A 21,735-nucleotide genomic window follows, 5' to 3' on the forward strand; every position below is an offset into this window, starting at 1 on the left:
CCCAGGACTGCTGCAGCACAGAATTAAAAGAAAGAAATACCTCAGAGACAACAGAATGGTGAGTGTGGAGCAGGGAGAGGAAAAGATGGAGTGAACGAATGAATGAAAATCTGTTTGATAAAAAATGTTCAGGGCTGAGGGCTAGGATTTCAACATGTGGAAGATCTCAGAGCTTCATTGATCGAATGGCTTCCTCTCAGCCACACACACTGACCATCAAACCATCAAAGATCACACAATACTCCACACCTATGGATCAGGCTTCTAGGAACCTGAAGAGTTTCCGTACATGCTTACAAAAGCTCTTGAACAATACGCAGTTACTAAAGACGACATTCTGTTTCAGAGGTGAATATTGTTTTTCCTTTTTGACAGAAATTGTGCCGTTTCTCATACCAAAGCTCAAAAGCAGTCTGCATTTCCATATCATGATGAGATCATGAGAATGATTGAAAAGATACCTTAAAATATCATTGTTCAAAAGTTTGATGTCAATAAGATTTTTAAATGTTTTTGGAAGAAAAAATCTGTTTTGCTCACCAATGATGCATGTACTGTATTTGATTAAAACGCATTAAAAAAAGAAATATTAAGAAATATTGCTACAGTTTAAAATAATTATTTTCTATTTTAATATATTTTAAAATAGAAAATAATTATTTTCTATTTTAATATATTTTAAAATGTAATTTATTTCAGTCTTAAGGTGATTTACTGATTAAAAACATGTTTTTATGAATAGAAATTTCTAAAACATTATTTATTGATTAATTCATTCATGCATTATTTGTATTTATTTTATCACTTTTGAACAAATTTGATAATATTTTTATTATTTGATTTTTCATTACCCATCTTAAGGTGATTTGGTGATCAAAAAATATTTTTATTTCTAAAACATTTATTTATTTATTTATTGTAACATTATAAATGTATTTATTATATCACTTTTATAAAATTTTATCACCTCAGTCTTAAGGTGAGGTGCCGATCAAATCATATTTTTTTTATTAATAGAAATTTCAAAAACATTTATGTATTTATTTATTTATTGTAAGAATATACATTTTTATCATTTTCTTTTTTAAAAAAGTGATTTTTTTCATCACCTCATCTTAAGGTGATTTGTTGATCAAAAACATATTTTTTATGAAATATATTTCAAAAACATTTTCATTATTGTAACATTATATGTGTATTTATTATATCACTTTTGATCAAATTTGATTATTTTTTTTAAAAAACTTGATTTTTCATCACCTCAGTCTTAAGGTGATTTGCTGATCAAAAAACATATTTTTTATGAAAATAAATGTCTGAAACATTTATTTATTTATTTATTTTCTTTATTGTAACATTATATATGTATTTATTATATCTTGTTTGATCAAATTTGATTAATTTCTGATTCTTTTAAACACTGATTTTTCATGAATGAATTTAAATGTATTTATTATATCACTTATACAATTTTATTAATGTCTTTAAAAAACAAATTAATTACCTCACTCTTAAGGTGATTTGCTGATAATTTTTTTATGAATATAAAAATTTCTAGAACATTTATTTATTTATTTTTATGATTGTAACATTATAAATGTATTTATTATGTCACTTTTGATCAGATTTTATTAATGTCTTTAAAATAAGTTTTAAGGTAATTTGCTGATCAAAAAAAATATTTTTTATGAATAGAAATTTATAAAACATTTTATTTATTTATTTATATTGTAACATTATACATGTATTGTATCACTTTTGATCAAATTTTAAAATGAATTCTTTCAAAACATTTGATTTTTAATCACCTCAGTCTTAAGGTGATTTTCTGATCAAAAACGTCTTTTTTATATCACTTTTGGTCAAATTGTATTAATTTCTTTCAAATCCTTTTTTTTTATAACCTCAGTCTTAAGGTGATTTGATTATCAAAAAACATAGTTTCTCTGAATAGAAATTTCTAAAACATCTACTGATTTATATATATATATACATTACCTGTCCTAATCTTTTTTAAACCAGTAATAAATATAATCAAATCATTTTAAATAGGATCCAAATTCTTCCCACTTGATGAAGAACATCAGTTATATATTTTTTTTTATTATGTGCTGCCAGTCGAATCACCAACGGTTGCTGTATCTCATGTAGCCTCACATCGCCAACTCTCATCAAAGAACGCATAACTTCCAATTGCTTTGACATTGCAAGACGCTGTCAGTGTGTATATCTTGACATAAATAGTATAATTCAGCATATTGATGTCTTTACAAACAGACTTTGATGTAACTGAGAAGTTGTGTAATATATGGGAAATAATAATCACAGCAGTCAGTTCACACATGATTTATATAAAAAGTCATTTTAGATGGTCAGGGGAAAAAAGTGGCTGAGTAACTTTGCAGTGCGACAAAAATAGAATGTGTGTCAACTGAATACACATCACTTCCAGTGTTGAGTGCTTTGTTGATTTTTAATAGAAGCAATCTAATTTTGTATTGTCAGTGTTTTGTGGCGATATTCTGGACAGCAGGTTTATTAGAGCTGATCCTGAGCCATTTTTTGACCTAGAAACAAATAGAGTACACTCATAAAAATAAAGGTGCTTCACGACGCCATAGAAGAACCTTTTTTGTTTAAATGGTTCCATAAAGAACCTTTAACATCTGAAGAACCTTCTGTTTCACAAAAGGTTCTTTGTGGTGAAAGAAGTTTCTTCAGATTATAAAAAGGTAAGAAAGAGATGGTTCTTTAAAGAACCTTTGACTGTGGAACCAAAAATGGTTCTTCTATGGCATCGCTGTGAAGAACCTTTTAAAGCACCTTTATTTTCAAGAGTGTAGAACCAGATTGGCCACTGAATCTAGTACCCACACCTATCCAGTATAGAATTGTTCAGGCATCAGTTGGGTAAAACAGATTTGGCAGTCATGATTTAAACAAGGGTCAGGCTCCCTGATTGGCTCCTGTGATCTTATGGCCGCTGTGTAATTGGCAGAGGTAAACTTATGGGCACACTGGCGTGACACTAATATGTCTTGTGGCTGTTGACATTCCTGTCCGAATTTACTGCTGTCATCAAGGTCACACTCCCTCTCTTTCTCTCTCACTCTCTGTGTCTGTATAAGCCTTAGTCCACAAGAGTGATGACCGCTAGTCAAGCTCAGAGAGCAGGGCAAATTCTCTGTCTGTCAAAGCCCTAAAGCATTTTATAGTGAGCCTTACACAAAACACACACACACACACACACACACACACACACACACACACACAATGCATGCTTTTGTTGACTTTCACCAATATACAAAGGCCTGCAATGAATAACAATAGGATTGTTCTGTCTGCAGAAATTGAAATCTGAAATTTATTGACTGGATTTTTTTTTTTCGGAGGTGTGTATTTTGTGAGCGGTGAGCGGTCCAACGTAGCAACATTACTTCTAACCAAAGGCTTAATATATTTTGTTACAGTTTTTATTATCACATGATTTAATAGAAACCTGTGTACAATGATATGTATAGTTTTATTACACTTTTGTTCAAAAGTTTGGGATCAGTAAGATTTTTATGTTTTAAAGAAGACTTTTCTGTTTATCAAGGCTCTGTTTATTTGATTCAAAATACAGAAAAAAACGGTAATATTTTGAAATATTATTGCAATTTAAAATAGCGGTTTTCTATTTTAATATACTTTAAAATAGAATTTATTCATTTAGCTTTAGCGTCAAATTATGCTTTAGGGATTATTCTAATATTCTGATTTATTATGAAAATTTAATTTAATTTAATTTTTTATTTTTTTTAGTTAATCTGTGATTTGAAACATGTGATAATAGAAATCTTTTGTGATGATCCTTTTTCAATTCTAATTTATTATCAAAGTTGGAAACGGTTGTGCTGCTTAATTATTTGTGTATTTATTTTATTTTATATTTAATTTTTTAATCTGTAATTTTAAACCTGTGAAAATAGAAATCTTTTGTAACAATATACACTACTTTTCAAAGTCTGGGATCAATTAGATTTTATGTTTTTTAAAGAAGACTTTTCTCTTAATCAAGGCTCCATTTATTTAATTAAAAATACAGAAAAACATTTAATATTTAAAAAAAAATATTGCAATTTAAAATAGTGTTTTTCTATTTTAATATACTTTAAAATAGAATTTATTCCTGTGATAAAAAGCTGAATTTTCAGCATCAATACTCCAGTATTTAGTGTTAAATGATCCTTCAGAGATCATTTTAAAATTCTGCTTTATTATCAAAGTTGGAAACAGTTGTGCTGCTGTAATTATTTTATTTTATTTTATTTTATTTTATTTTATTTTATTTTATTTTATTTTATTTTATTTTATTTTATTTTATTTTAGTTTAGTTTAGTTTAGTTTAGTTTTTAGTTTAGTTTAGTTTAGTTTAGTTCATCTGTGATTTGAAACCTGTGAAAATAGAAATCTTTTGTAATAATATACACTACTGTTTAAAGTTTGGGATCAGTAATATTTTAGGTTTTTTAAAGAAGCCTTTTCTCTTCATCAAGGCTCTGTATATTTGATTAAAATACAGAAAAAAAAAATGTAATATTTTGAAATATTATTGCAATTTAAAATAGTGGTTTTCTTTTTTAATATACTTTAAAATAGAATTTATTCCTGTGATGCAAAGCTGAATTTTCAGCATCAATACTCCAGTCTTTAGTGTCAAATAATCCTTCGGGGATCATTCTAATATTCTGATTTATTATCAAAGTTGGAAACAGTTGTGCTGCTTAATTATTTATGTATTTATTTATCTTGTTGTATTTATTTATTTATTTTTTGAATCTGTGATTTGAAACCTGTTAAAATATAAATCTTTTGTAACAAAATACACTACTGTTCAAAGTTTGGGATCAGTAAGATTTTATGTTTTTTTTTAAAGAAGACTTTTTGGTTCATGTGTGATGCAAAGCTGAATTTTCAGCATCAGTACTTAAGTCTTTAGTGTCAAGTGATCCTTCAGAGATCATTTTAAAATCAATTGTTATCAAAGTTGGAAACAGTTGTTCTGCTTAATTATTTATGTATTTATTTTTATTTTATTTTATTTAATCTGTGATTTGGAACCTATGAAAATAGAAATCTTTTGTATTTATTTAATTAATTTTGTAAGAAAAGATTTCTATTTTGAATAAATGCTGTTCTTTTAACCTTTTATTCATCAAAAAATCCTGAAAAAAAAAATTGTAAGCAGCATTGCATCATAAAATAAATTGTATTTAAAGCATATTAAAATAGAAAACTATTGAATATTATATTTATATTGTATTTTATTTATGTCATTTTTTATTTATAATTTATTCAGCCCATTACTGGTATGTGTGTGTGTGTGTGTGTGTGTGTGTGTGTGTGTGTGGTTCTGTGAGCAGGCGTTGTTCATAAGTGATCATGTGTTTTTTTTATATCTCTTAATGGTGGTGGCAGATTTTATCTCATTAAAAGCAGGCCGGATTAGATTAACAACAATCAGTGACCTCAGTGAATTAAAAAATCCATACAGTACGAGTGAGAGAGGGGGAGAAATATGAGTAGGGTGTTGAAGCGCAGTGACGTCACTGGAATATAGCCCCATCGATCCTCAATCTTGCTCTGAGCTGTCAGTTTACTGCTCACATGTGACGATTTTACGGGGCGTGCGCGTGAATTTATGCACGTGTGCTTGGGGAAAGAGAGGATATGAAAATGAAGTGATGCAAATCAAATCCTCTCTTCCTTGAATATGGAAGAGTCATGCTCTTTCTCAGAACTCTGAACTGGATTAGCACCATCTCACCAGAGGACAGACACTTTCCTTGTAGAAGAACATTGTGTGATATTAGACAGATTGTAAGGTTTTCTCGTTTCTTGTTATAAATGAGCTAGATTCAGCCACACGATCTATCGTTAGTTAGTTCATTGTGGAATTTATTTTCTTATTTGATATGCATCTAGAAAAAGAAAGTCAGACCTGCTAACAAATAGCAAATGTAATCCATTTAGGTATTCCACTAACTGCTGCATTAATTCTGATGCTAGTCAACATGTCTGCCTTATGGAAGACTCAATTAAAAAAAGTCAGAATTGCTAGATACAAACTTGCATTTATCTTGCAATTCTGACTTCATTTCTTAGAATTGTGAGTTTGTATCATGCAATTCTGAAAAATGAGTCAGAATTGCGAGATAAATGCAAGTTTGTATCTCGCAATTCTGACTTTTTTTGCAGAATTGTGAAATAAAAAAGTCCAATTTTGAGTGGAAAAAAGACTGATATGTTCTTAGAATTGTGAGTTTCTTTCTCACAATTCTGACAACTCGCAATTGCAAGTTATATACAGTGGGGCAAATAAGTATTTGATACACTGCCGATTTTTCAAGTTTTTCCACTTTTCCACAAAGAATGGAGACATCTGTAATTTTCATCATAGGTACACCTCAACTGTGAGAGACAGAATCTAAAAAAAATAAGATCTATCTAAAAATAGAAAAATAGAACTTAATATTTGGTACAGAAACTGTTGTTTACAATTACAGAGGTCAGACGTTTCCTGTAGTTCTTGGCCAGGTTTGCACACACTGCAGCAGGGATTTTGGCCCACTCCTCTATACAAGTCTTCTCCAGATCTTTCAGATTTTGGGGCTGTCGCTGGGCAACACAGAGTTTCAGCTCGCTCCATAGATTTTCAATTGGGTTCAGGTCTGGAGACTGGCTAGGCCACTCCAGGACCTTGAAATGCTTCTTACGGAGCCACTCCTTAGTTGCTCTGGCTATGTGTTTGGGGTCATTGTCGTGCTGGAAGACCCAGCCATGACCCATCTTCAATACTCCTACTGAGGGAAGGAGGTTGTTGCCCAAAATCTCGCGATACATGGCCCCATCCATCCTCCCCTCAATATGGTGCAGTCGTCCTGTCCCCTTTGCAGAAAAGCACCCCTAAAGTATGATGTTTCCACCCCCATGCTTCACGGTTGGGATGGTGTTCTTGGGATTGTACTCATCCTTCTTCTTCCTCCAAACACGGCGAGTGTAGTTTATACCAAAAAGCTCTATTTTGGTCTCATCTGACCACATGACCCTCACCTTTCTTAGGATCATTGATACTACACGAGGCGAGATCTTGCATGGAGCCCCAGTCTGAAGGAGTCCAAGCTGTTTGCCTATTGTCTTGTAGCCCATCCCAGCCTTGTGCAGGTCTACAATTTTGTCCCTAGTGTCCTTAGACAGCTCTTTGGTCTCCCATAGTGGAGAGGTTGGAGTCTGATTGATTGAGTGTGTAGACAGGTGTGTAGACAGGTCTTTTATACAGGTAACAAACTGGTGCAGTTGATACAGGTAATGAGTGGAGGATAGGAGGGCCTCTTAAAGACAAATTAACAGGTCTGTGAGAGCCAGAATTCCTGCTGGTTGGTAAGTGATCAAATACTTATTTCATACAATAAAATGGATAATTTTCTGGATTTTTTTTCTTTAGATTCTGTCTCTCACAGTTGAGGTGTACCTACGATGACAATTACAGATCTCTCCATTCTTTGTAAATGGGAAAACTCGGCAGTGTATCAAATACTTCTACTCTTGTTTACTTTAAATATAAACTTGCAATTCTGAAAAAAAAGACAGAATTGCGAGTTTGTATCATGCAGTTCTGAGGAAAAAAGTAAGAACTGCGAGATAAATGCAAGTTTGTATTTCGCAATACTGACTTTTTTCTCAAAATTGTGAAACATAAAGTCAAATTTTGAGGGTGAAAAACACCATGTTCTCAAAATTGAAAGTTTATCTTGCAATTGTGACTTTATTTCTCAGAATTGCAAGTTTATGTCACAATTCTGACTTTATAACATGCAGTTGCGAGTTTTTATCATGCTATTCGGAGAAAAATAGTCAGAATTGTGAGTTTATATCTTGCAATTCTGACTTTATACTCAATTATTTATCAGATTATTATTTTTTTTGTAACAATGAAAAACAAATGTTTTATAAATGTATTGCATCCTTGCTGAATAAAAGTATTGATTTCTATAAAATATATAAATCATACTGATCCTGAACATTTGAACTGTAGTATAAATAATCAATTTAGCCATCTAATAAAGAAAACATCAAATGATCTGTTGGAGGAATGATCTCCCCAAACCTTCCAAACCAGATGAGCTCCGTGCAACTAAGAAGCGTCTGACGATACATCTTTTCCAGATCTTTTTGAACAATCTGTATTTCAGCACTTCTTTTGTATTTCTTATTTGTAAGTCGTTTGTACAGTGGTGTGAATGTAAAAATAACAGCCAAAATGGAACCAGGGCTGTCCAGCCCAAAGTATCATAAAAGTGGTCCATACGACTCATGTACTATAATCCAAGTGTTCTGTAGTGAAGGAGTTTTCATTTTTGGGTGAAGTATTCCATTAAGGAAAGTAGCAGCTATGTTTCAGTAGACAGAAAGAGTGTGTTAAAGCATGTGTGAAGTGTGACGTTCTGTCTGTCTGTGTTTTAGTGTGTGTGCATGTGTGTGTGCTCCAGTCACTTCTGTGGACTCCAAGGGCCCATTTCTTCAGTCTGGTGAACAGCCTCTGATCAAAAATGTTCTCTCCATCTCCCTCTCTCTCTTCCTCCAACATCCCACCAGAACACCTCAAGCTTTTTTCAATTATTATCAGCTTAACGGGTGATCCTGAAACCAATTAATACAGGTAGAAGAAAACTTTTCACTGTAAATAATAGTTTCCTTTCACTCTCCCTCTCTCTCTTCTTTAGCAACTAGAGGTGTTTTCTCGTTCTTTCCATTCATAATGTTTTCTATTTTGATGCTGTTCTGTAGATGTGGATACGGCTGCGGAGAGCCCTCGTCTATTACAGCTACCCTGACTCAGCTAGCCCATATTTAACCACTTCTTAATTCACTTCACCTAATTCTGCACACGTGAGAGACATGTAACGCCTCTGCTGTTAATAAACTGAGATTTAGTGGCATTTAATGAGATTATGAGCTTGATAAATCAATTACATTTCAATTAAATACTAACGGCTTTCCGCATTCATGCCGCTTAATATGTCCTTATTGTTAAAGGGTAGGTGATTGATATAATCCAGGCTAAATCTGCAATTTTACCCCTGCTTATATTCTATCAAATACAATATCATGATAATCGAATGAATGCCCTATTATATTAATGAACGAAATTAGGTGAAGGTAATGTAATAGTGTGCCAAAGAGGAGATCGAACAAGAAAAAGCTGAGCTTTTTGAGTTCCATGACACTGTTTTTTGTTTGTGAGTTTGTATTCGCTCAGTTGCACAGACCTTTTACTGTAAGTGACTGTTTTTTGTTTTGTCTGTTGACAAGGGGTCATGCCATTATGAAGCTTTTTCGGTAGTTAAAAAAAGTTCAAAAGGGTTTCAAAACTTGTGAGCAGATGAAATAAGCATCTGACATTCTATAATAAGCATTTTATTTATTTAAATAGTTCTGAAGAAATTAATTTAGCAAGAAATGTCATCTTTTGTCATCTGTCATTTTTGAAAAATTATTTTGTTTCCTGAGGTGCACTTAGTATGTTTTTTTTTTTTTAATCAAAAATTCTTTGTTCCCAGGGTCCTGAGGTCCTCGAGGGGGATACGTGTGTACATTGTGAGCGTTTTCCTATGAAAAAGCTCCATTCTCGTCTGTCTCTCTTTTCGAGGAAAGATGAGCGTCCAGCTGTTCCCCGCGGTTCAGGGCCTGCTGCTGCCGAGGCACGGAGGAGACTGACCTCGTGGGGTTCTCAGCTGGATCTGGCCGATGAGCTACAAAAAGGGCTTTCTTTTTCGCGCTCATCTACCAGAGACGAGGACGAGCTTCTCGATCTTGATGATGCTATTTCCTTGACGTCATTGGATCCTGGAGCTAGCGCTCTTCTGGGTTCCACCCATGATGAGCAGGAAATGCTTTTTGAAGGTGAAGAAGCTGAGGCTGAGTCTTCCCCAATTTCCTGCCCTGCGTATGAGGAGCTCTTGGAGGTCATGGATCGGGCCACGGCAAGACTTGACTTGCCTTGGAAGCGTGCCAGAAAGGAGGTCCTGCGGGGCCGCCTGGATGAACGCTACCTGTCCGATCATCGCCTCCAGGCTCCAGTGAGCCTTCCATTCCTTCCCGATCTCCATTCAGAGATCGAGAAGGTATGGAAAAAGCTGTTCTCTTCCCGCATTTTTAGATTCCCATTTGCTAATTATTCAAATATTGAAGGAATGCGGGAACACGGTTATGAGAAGATGCCCCCTGTTGATGAGACGTTAGCCAACTATCTCTCAACAGGCGAGACATCCTCTCTTAAGGCTCCCTCCTTGCCATCAGCGCCCCTTCAAATTACATCTAGCTTGAATGGCAAAGCATACGCAGCAGCAGGTCAGGCGGTGGGTACGTTGCACACCATGGCGGTGCTCCAAGCCTACCAGGCTGACCTGCTGAAGGACCTGGATAAAGGTCAGGGACTTTCTCCTGATGAGGTGGCAGAGTTGCGTCGTACCACAGATCTTGCTCTCTGCGGAGATCTCGTTCGTTCTGACAAACACAGACGAACTCAGAGGGCTAGTGTTGCAGCCCGCGCCCCTCCACCGCCTGCGGGTGGTTCCAAGAGACGGCGCGGACCGAGGGGAGGCAGACAGGATCTGAGGGAAGTGATTCAGACGAGACAACAGTCTCGGATGAATCAGAGTGAAAAATAAGATCCTTTACTCCTTTCCTCGATCCTTAATACTGTCTCAAACCTGTCTGTTGTGTTTTTGCTTTCAGAGAAAGTATGATGAGTCTGCGGCGGATGCTCCCCCTCTGATCCTATGGGTTATGGTCACGGCGGTGTTCGTCCCCTCCACACCACAGGTTGTGCGGTAAAACCACCCTTACAGCATATGTTAGACATAGGACCTTTGTCCTCATCAAGGTAAGCTCTCTAGACTTTTTGCCCCTTGGAATGTTTAACAATGTCACCTTACAGGCCTCTAGACCCTCCAGAACTGAGGGGTGAGTTTATCAGCTGAAGAGACCAGCACCGCATGAGTTCTTGTCTCCGTGGAGCAATTTCTCAGGTCTCTGGGAAGTTTATGTCCTGTTGAGACAGGAACATAATTTCCTTGGTGCTCTATCGATCCCCCTGAGGGCATGGCCGGTTCGTTCTAAGTAGTACTCTCTTTTCCATGGAAAAGGTTCTATTCAGAGTACCGCTCTCGCTGACAAAGCCAGGTCTTTCATCTGGGTTAGAAGCCTGTCCTCCCTATTCAGGCTGATTCTCACTCTTCAGGCCTCACGCACGAGCTGGGCTCTCCCCTTTCTGAGAAAAGGGTTTGTAATGAGCGCCCCCTCGGCTGGATGGGCGTTCCTTCCTGGCCTTCAGGGTTAGGAGTCTGTCCTCATGACTAACCAGGAGCTCTCTTCTCAGGACCTTGTGGTAACTTTGGTAGCTCCCCTTTCCGCGGAAAGGGTCCTCTTAGAGCTCTTCGACAGCAGCAGCTCACCTTAATTCAAGGTTCGTCAGTAGCACCACTGTCGTATGGCAAAATTCTCCTTTGGTTGGGTAGAGTCTGTCACCAGGCTTCCTGAGTCAAGTATGATTGCTCCCCTTTGAGAAGGGTTCCACTTAAGAGCACTGCTCCTGGCAGGAGAAGTAAGCTCCCCTTCTGAAGAAGCGTGATATCTGAGCGCTGCCTCCTGGCAGGCGGGTTTTCCTCTCTGTTAATCAGGGTTAGGAGCCTGCCTGTGTCTGACTTCCGGGTCGAGTATAAGCTCCCCTTCAGGCTTCATGACTAGCTAGGAGCTCTCCCTTTTCTGGGCCTCGAGATGACTTTGGCTGCTCCCCTTTCTGCGGAAAGGGTCCTATTAGAGCACCACCCTCTGGCAGGTGTTGGTATTCCTCCCTATCCTTCAGGGTTTGGAGCCTACCCTTGACGTTGCTAGAATCAAGAACTTCTTACATAGAAGTCTCTTCAGGCTGCTGGCACCTCACCTTATTCAAGGTTCCTTCAAAACAGCGCCACTGCCGCATGGCAAATTTCTCCCTTTTCCAAAGGGAAGAAATAGTCATCATCTCCTCTCAGGCTTCCTGAGTCGAGCATGATTGCTCCCCTTTGCGAAGGGTCCCAATTTTAGAGCACGGCTCCTGGTGGGATGAGTATGCTCCCTCTAAGGAATGGTAAATTCTGAGCACCACCTCCTAGTAGGCATCCATGTGGACTGGGTTTAGTATGCTCTCCTTTACACTAAAGGGTCCCTTCAGAGCGTTGCCCTTTTTAAGGACAGATGTTCCTCCCTGTAGCTCCGGGTTAGGGGTCTGTCCGATATCTGCGTCCACTATCATGATGGTCAGTAGCTACATGATTTCATCAGTCGACTAACAGTTTGCAGACTGTCTGTCCTGATTGGGGTGTAGCATTGCTCCCCTCCCTCAGGGAGGGTTCCTCCCCTATCTAAATGCTTGTCATCTCTGACAAGCCTGGAGCTTTAAAGGTGAAACCCCCAAAAAAGGGAAAAACACTGTCTCTAAAATCCCCTTTGCTAGGGTAAGTGTCCCACGCTAAACCCTGGGCACTTTCTGAAATCCACAATAGTGGTAAGTGCGCACGCAATCCCTGTGCACTTCCTAAAATCCACACAAGTGGTAAGTTCCCACCAAGTTTCTGGGTTCTTTTCTAAAATCCTATATGGTATGGGTTACGCAGTCCTTCGTTCCCATTCTCGAGTTGGTTTTAAAACCCTGGTCTCCCTGGGCCCAACTCCACTCGATATCACCTTAGATATCTCCTGACCATCTGTTATCCAGGGTGTGTTACCTGACGGTAACCCTGCTGGAACGGTTTCTGTCCTAGGACAGGTCTGTTAGGTGCTATCTCTGAGTCAGTTCACTGAGGGAACTAGACTCAGTAGTACTGGCAGCTCCTATTTTAATTAAGTCTAAGTATTAACTTAGCCGTTCCTCCAAAGGAATCTCCTATTCCAACCTGAGCTGTGTTCTGGATCCTTTGACCCATCCAGGTAAGTGAGTAACAGTTCAGGCTTTGGCCGGGGAGGATACGTCTTGACAGCCGTCACCTCGTCCTATAGGGGTAATTCTTCACAGAATTAACACTAAGTGCTCGCTATTATGCACTCCCCTCAGCATGGAGGCGTGGGTATAACCGTTCCCCAATAGCGACCCCTAGGGGACGCGGTGAGAGTTCCCTCGGAAGGGAACGTCTCTAGGTTACGTATGTAACCATGGTTCCCTGAGAAGGGAACGAGACACCGCGTCCCCTACGCTTCCTACCATGCTTCGGATGAGAAGTTTCAGACGATGAAGAGGATGTGTGTTTACATCGGCGACTCTTTATACTGTGTCACCCGGTAGTGACGCACCAGCAGCGACGTTCGCGCCGCGGTGACATCATACGCTGTCGCCGGCCATTTTATGTAGTTTTTCTATATGCATTCTTCAGACACGAGTCACGCTGCGGCGTTCCCCAATAGCGACCCCTAGGGGGCGCGGTGTCTCATTTCCTTCTCAGGGAACCATGGTTACATACGTAACCTAGAGACGATTTAAAGCGTGTCACATTATTAACACATTGAAAACATGAATCAAACGAGATTTGCTGAACAGTGTAATCTGTGTCAGTTATTTTAACGGAAGTTTTGTTAAGAATGCAGAAATCAAATAACTGATAGACTGATCTTAAATTGACTTCTAGTGATTATAAACAGAACAATCTTTAAATATATAGATACCATAAATACAAAAATTGTGCTGTTCACACAGATATTGACGTTCCGTCTTTTTACCATTTAAGCACCATTCAAACATCACTCTCAAAATACCGGTAAATTCTGTGATATCATTAACCGGAAATGTCTTAGAAACAGCTGCGCCTCGTGGTGTTGTGTTTGTAAACTTGGAGGGGTAAACGTGGTCAGTGTTTTCTTTTTTTTTTTTTTTTTGTCAAACATTCACATTCAATCAAGCAATTATAATCAATAGTTTTTGTCATAGAAAAAACCTAAGAGAACAATAGCCTTTAAAATTACTTATATAATAGCAATGAGGCAATAATAAGTAGTTAAAATAAAGTATTTAAAGCAAGTAATCACATGGTTTTATTGAGCAAAATTGTTAAAATACAATGACTTATAAACAATAGAGCTAAAGTACGTTATGTGTTATAACAAACGCCTGGAGAGGGCGCCAAGGGCCTGACAATTTATTTTATTTTTTTCACATTTTATAGCGCGATCGGATCCTTGTTTAAAATTGACTAAACAAGATTTCATTCAAATGTTTGCTTAATCTTTAATATTTGACCATTTCTTTACACAGAAATGCTACAGACACTTTAATTTTTTCTTGAATATGTGGACATCAAAACATGTAAAGCCAGAGCGAGGGTTTAAAATTTTATTTTAAAATTGCTATAAACAGTTAGCATTGAGAAAGATATTTATGTATTCTTCTGTGTTTGCGTAGGTTTGTAAATGTGACCCTGGTCCACAAAACCAGATTTTCAACTATTTGAAAATCTGGAATCTGAGGGTGAAAATTGCCTTTAAAGTTGTCCAAATTAAGTTCTTAGCAATGTATATTACTGGTCAAAAATCAAGTTTTGATATATTTATGGTAGGAAATTTTATTTTGGCCCATACAATGTGTTTTTGGCTATTGCTACAAATATACCCATGCTGCTTTCTCAGATGAATGTTATAATAAACTCAAACTCACAGAAATATGCAGAGATGGAGTTTCAGATGCTAAAACGCACATGCAAATGATAACAGTTTGTGTGCAGCAGCATTTACTGTGAACGGAGCCTCCACACGCACATACCTAACCTATACTTACATGTAAATAATTAAAGCGCATACTGTATATTAAACCTGTATTGCATATATTTATTCAATTGAATCATAGCTTTTATGAATTCACAATTGCACTATGCTTTATTATGATCTTTTAAATGGGTTTAATATATTCTGCAACCTTGGAAAACATTCTAATAATGTGTTTCACAAATTCTCGTCAGTGGACTGTGCCACTTCGGATATTTTACCGGTTATTTGACACAGACAAATTGCAATAGTATTCAAATTGAATCAAGGAATCATTACAACCCTACATTTATTGTTTGGCTAACAGCGATTTTGTAAAAAGCATTGTACAGTTAAAATACTACTTCTAGTGCTTCATTTCAACTTTCACAGTTTGGGTGCCACATTTCAGCTTTAATCTTTGGTGAACCAGTCATGATGTAATGCATGCTTTGCAAAGAAGCAGTATGAAATATTGGCACGACCACAGACCTGCAGACCATATGTGAGTGAAGCTAACCTGAAGTTCAGGGGAAAAAGAATTCTATATGTATGTATGTATCATGTAATTAGTTTAAATCCGATAGATACGTTTTCAACTCAAACTTACTGTTTTTGCTAGCAGCCTTTTATACATTGTTCTCATTTTCTAATATCCATTTAACCTCAGGACAACCTCAAAGCTGCAGTGTATTAAACCTCCTCCGCACAAGCAAATGAGGGAGGCCGAGAGGGAGAAGAGGAGGTGGAGGAACAGACAGAGTGAAGATGGGAGGGTGTGAGATATAAATTTAATATTCTGTTGTCATCATAAAATGGCGCTGTGGCTTTAGTGTGTCAGAATTGAGCGCTGAGCCACAGATTTACTCCAGATGTCAAAAGAAATGGCTCTTCATATTTCAGTTGGTGTCACGCAGCACTCTGGCTTGATGAGTGATCTATGGCTCTTATGGCTGCTGTGGGATGGACATGTCAGACGGTCTTCAGCTTCCTGTTTTACAGGGAATCATTGTTCTCTATTTTTTTACTTCTCAAGAGCAGAAGCTTTTAGCATGTCTTCCTTCTTCTTTTGTCATTTCTTTTGCTAGTCTATTTTTCACATGGATATGTAAGGATCTGAGAGGGCTTTATGCCGATTCGCCTTTTTGCCACTTCCAGCACTTCCTTTTTGAGACTTGTTTCCTTCCTGTTTTATTCTATTCAGTCATTATTTATTCTCTCTCCCCGTTTTATGCTGCACAGTTCACATCTTATGATCCGTGCATGCTCAGCATTTCATCTCAGAAGAAACAACACACACACACATACAGGATCCTCAGTGTTTTCCCATGGACACACTCACCTGTCAGGTCATTTTTTAAACTCTACGATGTCAAAATATAGTATTGACTCCCATTGTTAGTTTCTCCCTTGAGGGAAGCTGGTAGGCGGGAATGGGTGTAGTTTTGTGTGTGTGTTGGAGTATGGGAGATCATTAGTGGTTCTTGCTAAAGAAAACATCAATATTACTATTGCTCATACTGTCTTCAAACTATCTGACCCGAAGTATAAAACTTGGACACATAACTTGTCCCACACTGTGCTACAAACATGAATAGTAACTTAAATTGCGTGTGTAGTTGAAGAGAAGTGTGCTATTGCTTTATATAAAAGATTTTGGGTTTTCACCATGTAGACGATAAAACATACCAAAAATCTTATACATATTTTTTATTGTGAACTTTGAAAAGGCGCATTAAAGTGCTGGATAGAAAGCCAAAATATGATTTAATTTATAATGTATTGTTGATAGGATATTTCGCTTTTGGCTGATTTAATATTTAATATTTTAATATTGTGTTTCCTTCTGAAGTATCAGTGATGGTTTGAACCTTCTGTAATAGTTGCATATGAGTCCCTCAGTTGTTCTCAGTGTGAAAAGATGGATCTCAAAATCATACAGGCATTGTTGGAAAGAGTTCAAATACACACAAATGCTGAAAAACCAAATAATTTTTGGAACCTGAAGGATTTTTCTGAGGAACAGAGAACAGTTTAACTTCAGGACAAACAAGGGACTCATGCACAACTATCACTAAACAAAAAAATACAGCTGTGGATCATTCAGGTAAGAACAAAGTATTAAGAATCAAGTGTATATAAACTTTTGAACTGTCTTTCATGTGAAATATTTTATTCCAGTCAGTACTAAATAAAAAAAAAAAATAACATGCATTTTGTATAAATAATTTTATTTTGGTAAAATAATTAAAATGTATATATATTTTTTTTCAGATTCTTCAAGGTGTATGTAAACTTTTGACCTCAACTGTAAATATAATTGTTAGTTTATTGGTTTTGGCCAGAATTAAAGTGTCACTGCAACCCTAGAAATGGAATAGCAAATGCTGGGAAAGATATCATGACAGTAAGGTTTTGTTTTTTGTTTTTTTGCACTGGCAAGCACCACTCAGATTTCCTTCAAATCTAGTTTTATCTAGCTATTATGTGATATATGCGATTTTTCATGGTTGTTCGTGTGCAAGTGTTTGGTTCATGGCTATGATGCTTGCAATTTAATTAAGGTGCATGTTACACATCATGACTTTTCAAAAGCTCAAAACTGAGTTTTAGGTTTCTCTCTCTCTCTTTCTCTCTCATCCTCTCTTTTGCACTGGGGTAATGATGCTTATCTCTCGCAGACTGTCTCATCAATAACCTCTTTCCTGAATGTTTGTGTGTGTGTGCATGTATGTGCTTGTGTGTATAAGGAGCACTCTCTCATTGCGTTCATGCTCTACTGACTTCATACATGAAGTACGCCATCTGAGATTATCTACTTTTCAAACTAACACTCTGGGAATGCAGGATTATGTCACATCATCTGGAAACAGATTTTAATATTTAGTGCTCAGAAAAACTAGTTTTCGAAATTGTACACAAAACCATTCTGGTAATGTGACTTTTATTCAGATTTTTATTCAGATAGTCATGTAGCTTTCAATATCATTTGGAGTTAGAAGAGTAAAGACACTGGAGTTCCATGTTTTTGTGTTTTTCTCTTTCTCTCTCTTATGAAAAGTATAACAACATGTAGTAAACCAGGTGTTCTCAACTCTGGCCCTCGAGGTCCATTTTCCTGCAGAGTTTAGCTCCAACCCTAATCAAACACACCAAAAATGAATGTGGTTAAAACAATTTTGTTATTCTGAATGTAGTACCAGATTGGATGTGGTAATGAGGTTTTAAAAGGATATGTTCTTATAACATGTCTGGTGTATTATGCAAATTTTAATAATTAAATAATAAATAATCTGATTAACTGAATTCATGAAACTTAGACAATTTAACAGCAATATATTAAAAGTCTAACAAAAATTGCATTTTTAAGAACCTATGAAAATAAGTTTTATTTTTTCTCAAATTCATTTTTATTTTAAACCAAATTCTGTGTTTTCCATTAATTTGGATTAAATTTTAATGGTTTAATAAAACTTGAATAATCAAAATATCTAATTAATTGATTTTTATAAAGAATTTATTTGTTGTTATTTATTATTATGATTATTATTATTATTATTATTATGATTATTATTATTATTATTATTATTATTATTATTTTATTATTTTATTTATTTATTTTTTTTTTAGGAATACTTTGTAGTGTATTTTTTTCTGGTACATTTTGGTAAATATTCCTTAGAAATCTAATGTTTTAATAATAATTTGTTCAATCATTACATTAAGTCATATATTTCTGTCTCAGTTCCCTCAAGGTAAACCGATTTTTTATTTTGACAGCTTGCTTTGAAGACCTTCTGTGAAGTTCTGTTTGTATATGATATGACGATAATTGTTCTCACAAGGAATGATAACATGCTCATGAGGTAACTCTAAGAACAGTTCCAGAGATTATTTACGTGTACATGTACTCGTATATTGAGGCAGCAGAGGCAGAAAACACAGCAAGCATCGCACACTTCAGAATTGTGTAAAGTAAGAAAACGTAATAAAACTTAATACCGGTATTCACAGACACTAGTCCAGGGATCATCAAATCTGGACCTCGAGATCCATTTTCCTGCAGAGTTTAGCTCTTACCCTAATCAAACACACCTGAGCATGCTAATCAAGGTCTTCAGGATCATTAGAGAATAACAGGTAGGTGAGTGTGATCAGGGTTGGAGCTAAACTCTGCAGCGCATTGGACCTCCAGGGTAAGATTTGGGGAACCCTGCACTAGTCCATATCCTGTTTTGATTTAAGTGCACTGACCAACTTTTGATTTATTCATTACAAGTTGGGCAAATTTCGTGACATTCTGCATTTTAAAGTAAATTCAATTTTTATGACTGGATTCTATTATTGCAGAAATAGGGCCCTTAGAGGATTAGTTCACTTCCAGAAAAAAAAAAAGTGCATGTAATGTACTCACCCCCTTGTCATCCAAGATGTTCATGTCTTTCTTTCTTCAGTCGTAAAGAAATTATGTTTTTTGAGGAAACCATTTCAGGATTTCTCTCCATATAATGGATATGTATAGTGCCCCCAAGTTTGAACTTTCAAAAATGCAGTTTCAAAGGGCTCTAAACTATCCCAGCCGAGGAAAAAGGGTCTTATCTAGCGAAACCATCAGTTATTTTCGAGGGTATGTCTCATCTCATTTTCGTCTTCAACTACAAAATCGCACTACAACATTCACTTTGTGAACAGCGATGTAGGACGATTTTAAAGTTGGGGAAGAAAACAAGATGGGAGTTTTTTGACTTACCCTAATTGTATTGACCCACAGTACGCATGCGCAAATGAGCATTTGAGGTTAAAAAGTATATAAATTGTTAATTTGTTAAAAAAAAAAACCTTGGCTGGGATCGTTTAGAGCCCTTTAAGGCTGCATTCACTGCAAAAAAAAAAAAAAAATCCTTTTCTTACTTAGATTTTTTGTCTTGTTTTCAGCCAAAATATCTAAAAATTCTTAAATCAAGAACGATTTTCTAGGGGTGGGTGAGTACATTATCTGTAAATTTTTGTTCTGAAAGTGAACTAATCCTTTAAGTAATTATTTTTTTTTCTGGATAGGAGATATGACAGGAAGCAAGTGGGAGAGAAAAAAAGGGTGGAATTGGGTCCATGAGGCAGGATTCGAACTCGGGACATGCGAAGTGCAACTGTACCATATGTTTGCGCTCTGCCCACAAGGCTGTCATTGCAGACTAAAGTGCATAATTGTTAAAAAAAAAAATGTGTTAAGGATTTATGATGATAATGTTAAAAAAAACGGTAATAATTATGATTTTTTTGTTGTTGCTGTTGATGTTTAGGTAATTTCTAGAACATTTTAAAAACATAACCTAAATGCAACCAAAAAGCAACGCTGTAAAAATGTTTGGTTTTAAAATGAGAAGAATTGAAGATCAATGATTTTTAAAACAACATGGAGGTACATCATGCTCATTTTAGGCAACATTAGTATGCATGAAGAGAAGTGTTAAACATGACTGAGTTCACAAACAGGTGTGTGCGCGAGTGTGTGTATGTGTGTGTGGCAGGTTGTCAGGTCTAGTGGCATATGGTGTGTGTGCACCCAGGTGATGTCGAAGCACCGTGCCACACTCCGACTCTCAGCCCCATCTGATGACCATCTGTACCCCTTCTTCAAAGAATCTCTGTCTCTTTCCCTCTCTCAACCCTCCCCCCCTCCCCCACCAGACAAATGAATTATTAACTCTCTCGTTCAGTTGACATCCGAGCGATTTGTTTCATCCTTCCATTCCGAGGTAGAGGAGGAAAAAAACTCTGCTGCGTTCCATTGTTCACTGCCAATCCCCTTCTGGCGGCGAATTATAACAGTGTCAATGGTGTAGTGCTGATTTATTGATGACATCATAGTTGTGTTATTTTTGTGAGTCTGATTTGTCATCCTTAAGCGCCCAATCATGTTGGATGTTGTCATACGGCGTACCCATAATCGCCACACTCTTGTGTCTCACCACTGACACACATTTTTACATATTCAATTGCCTGTAAAATGTTTCTTTATTCTTTTGAGTGCAGGAGATGTCCCAAAGCCTCTTAGACACCTTGCCATCTGTTGCGTTAGGATGTAGTTTCAGCTATAATTGCATTTTGACTGATTTTCAGACGGAAACTTTTAAAGACGTGCAGTTGTTTAGTCTGCGGATCTATTGCGAGTCCAGCGTTAGTAAATAAAGTAACTGAATGAAAGGCCTAAAGATCATAACAAAGAAATTAAATTGGCGGGAAACATAAATTCACCCTTGTTTGCATTCGCTTTGACCTTATTTGTGAATTACAAACACCTTTCATCCGTGTCGTATCATCAGGTGATCAATCACATGGTAATGCGTGCTTTTTAAGGTTAACATGAGAATGCCTTCAAAACATAGTTCTCTGAAGCGCTTCAAAGACTCAAAGGGATGAGGTCGGACACATGTTAGATATCGACCCTTTCATCTTCAAATATATGAACGCATATTCATATTTTTGACTAAACAAAGGTTGTTCTGATATATTTACACTTTAAAGGCTGCTTGACTCCTCTTTGGTGTTGATGTGTGGCAGAACGGTGACGATGAGTGTGATCTCTCTGAGATGCGATCCCATCAGGGCGTTTTATCTGAGGATACGTGAGGCAGTGCCTCCTTCAAAAATTTAAATGAGAAAATAATTGACATGGAGATAATGAAGAACTAAAACTAAGCAAATATGAAGTAATATTGTCCTACAGAAGGGTAGACAAATGTTAGTCAAATGTCATTGCCAAGGAGTGAAACAGTAAAATGCATGAGGCAAGTTCAAGGTTGCTATTTATACTTGGTGAAAACAGTATTTAAAGTGGTCCTATTATGCTTTTTCACTGTTTGAATTTTAGCCAGTGTGCGGTGTGTGTGTTTGGGCTTAAAAAACATCTACAAAGTTACAAAT

Source organism: Garra rufa, chromosome 6 (assembly GCF_049309525.1).
Source record: "Garra rufa chromosome 6, GarRuf1.0, whole genome shotgun sequence".
NCBI lineage: Eukaryota > Metazoa > Chordata > Actinopteri > Cypriniformes > Cyprinidae > Garra > Garra rufa.